Raw genomic sequence first — 3,027 nt, forward strand, 5'->3', positions numbered from 1 at the left:
CACAGAGGTCAGACGTTTCTTGTAGTTGGCCACCAGGTTTGCACACATCTCAGGAGGGATTTTGTCCCACTCCTCTTTGCAGATCTTCTCCAAGTCATTAAGGTTTCGAGCCTGACGTTTGGCAACTCGAACCTTCAGCTCCCTCCACAGATTTTCTATGGGATTAAAGTCTGGAGACTGGCTAGGCCACTCCAGGACCTTAATGTGCTCCTTCTTGAGCCACTCCTTTGTTGCCTTGGCCGTGTGTTTTGGGTCATTGTCGTGCTGGAATACCCATCCACGACCCATTTTCAATGCCCTGGCTGAGGGAAGGAGGTTCTCACCCAAGATTTGACGGTACATGGCCCCGTCCATCGTCCCTTTGATGCGGTGAAGTTGTCCTGTCCCCTTAGCAGAAAAACACCCCCAAAGTATAATGTTTCCACCTCCATGTTTGATGGTGGGGATGGTGTTCTTGGGGTCATAGGCAGCATTCCTCCTCCTCCAAACACGGCGAGTTGAGTTGATGCCAAAGAGCTCGATTTTGGTATTTCACCCAGTTCTCCTCTGAATCATTCAGATGTTCATTTGCAAACTTCAGATGGGCCTGTATATGTGCTTTCTTGAGCAGGGGGACCTTGCGAGCGCTGTAGGATTTCAGTCCTTCACGGTGTAGTGTGTTACCAATTGTTTTCTTGGTGACTATGGTCCCAGCTGCCTTGAGATCATTGACAAGATCCTCCCGTGTAGTTCTGGGCTAATTCCTCACCGTTCTCATGATCATTGCAACTCCACGAGGTGAGATCTTGCATGGAGCCCCAGGCCGAGGGAGATTGACAGTTATTTTGTGTTTCTTCCATTTGCGAATAATCGCACCAACTGTTGTCACCTTCTCATCAAGCTGCTTGGCGATGGTCTTGTAGCCCATTCTAGCCTTGTGTACAGTGAGGGAAAAAATTATTTGATCCCCTGCTGATTTTGTACGTTTGCCCACTGCCCACAACAGTTGGTGCGATTATTCGCAAATGGAAGAAACACAACATAACTGTCAATCTTCCTCGGCCTGGGGCTCCATGCAAGATCTCATCTTGTGGAGTTGCAATGATCATGAGAACGGTGAGGAATCAGCCCAGAACTACATGGGAGGATCTTGTCAATGATCTCAAGGCAGCTGGGACCATAGTCACCAAGAAAACAATTGGTAACACACTACGCCGTGAAGGAATGAAATCCTGCAGCGCCCGCAAGGTCCTCCTGCTCAAGAAAGCACATATACAGGGCTGTCTGAAGTTTGCCAATGAACATCTGAATGATTCAGAGGAGAACTGGGTGAAAGTGTTGTGGTCAGATGAGACCAAAATGGAGCTCTTTGGCATCAACTCAACTCGCTGTGTTTGGAGGAGGAGGAATGCTGCCTATGACACCAAGAACACCATCCCCACCGTCAAACATGGAGGTGGAAACATTATGCTTTGGGGGTGTTTTTCTGCTAAGGGGACAGGACAACTTCACCGCATCAAAGAGAAGATGGATGGGGCCATGTACCGTCAAATATTGTGTGAGAACCTCCTTCCCTCAGCCAGGGCATTGAAAATGGGTCGTGGATGGGTATTGCAGCATGACAATGACCCAAAACACACGGCCAAGGCAACAAAGGTGTGGCTCAAGAAGAAGCACATTAAGGTCCTGGAGTGGCCTAGCCAGTCTCCAGACCTTAATCTCATAGAAAATCTTTGGAGGGAGCTGAAGGTTCGAGTTGCCAAACGTCATGCTCGAAACCTTAATGACTTGGAGAAGATCTGCAAAGAGGAGTGGGACAAAACCCCTCCTGAGATGTGTGCAAACCTGGTGGCCAACTACAAGAAACGTCTGACCACTGTGATTGCCAACAAGGGTTTTGCCACCAAGTACTAAGTCATGTTTTGCAGAGGGGTAAAATGCTTATTTTCCTCATTAAAATGCTAATCAATTCATAACATTTTTGACATGCGTTTTTCTGGATTTTGTTGTTGTTATTCTGTCTCTCACTGTTCAAATAAACCTACCATTAAAATTATAGATTGATCATGTCTTTGTCAGTGGGCAAACGTACAAAATCAGCAGGGGATCAAATACTTTTTTTCCCTCACTGTAGGTCTACAATCTTGTCCCTGACATCCTTGGAGAGCTCTTTGGTCTTGGCCATGGTGGAGAGTTTGGAATCTGATTGATTGATTGCTTCTGTGGACAGGTGTCTTTTATACAGGTAACAAACTGAGATTAGGAGCACTCCCTTTAAGAGTGTGCTCCTAATCTCAGCTCGTTACCTGTATAAAAGACAACTGGGAGACAGAAATCTTTCTGATTGAGAGGGGGTCAAATACTTATCTCCCTCATTAAAATGCAAATCAATTTATAACATTTTTGACATGTGTTTTTTTGGATTATTTTGTTGTTATTCTGTCTTTCACTGTTCAAATTAACCTACCATTAAAATTATAGACTGATCATTTCTTTGTCAGTGGGCAAACGTACAAAATCAGCAGGGGATCAAATACTTATTTCCCTCACTGTATGCTGTGAGCACATCAATCAATCTTTATAAAGCCTTGATGATACAGCTGGTATTGCACAAAGGAAAACGTACTACTCTACACAGTGGATTCCAATTTACCCTGAGGTATCTGAATCTTCTATGACAATTGATGGCAATTTGCTGTATTTTAAAACTGGGGTAGGGATACAACAGATGCTAATATTGAAAATATAGTTCGCAACTTCGCATAGGTCAACATCTTGCCGCTTTGTGAGGAGTACCTTCATCACATAGACAGCAAGGCAATATGGATACATTCAAAGTGTAGATTTCAACACAAATTAGAAAATATTCATTCATATCTCTTGCGTCCCAGTATTAATTCATTATTTTTCAGGCATAGAGCGAGACACGACCACTATAAGTTTTCAACGTCACTATTGGCCAAGGAGGTAAGCTAATTTCCGTTTTATTGGTCTATATCGTATGGCTCCTATATACTAACCAATGAAATGTTGGTATGGGCGGGGCTT

Source organism: Coregonus lavaretus, assembly GCF_964263955.1.
Source record: "Coregonus lavaretus genome assembly, chromosome: 33".
Lineage (NCBI taxonomy): Eukaryota > Metazoa > Chordata > Actinopteri > Salmoniformes > Salmonidae > Coregonus > Coregonus lavaretus.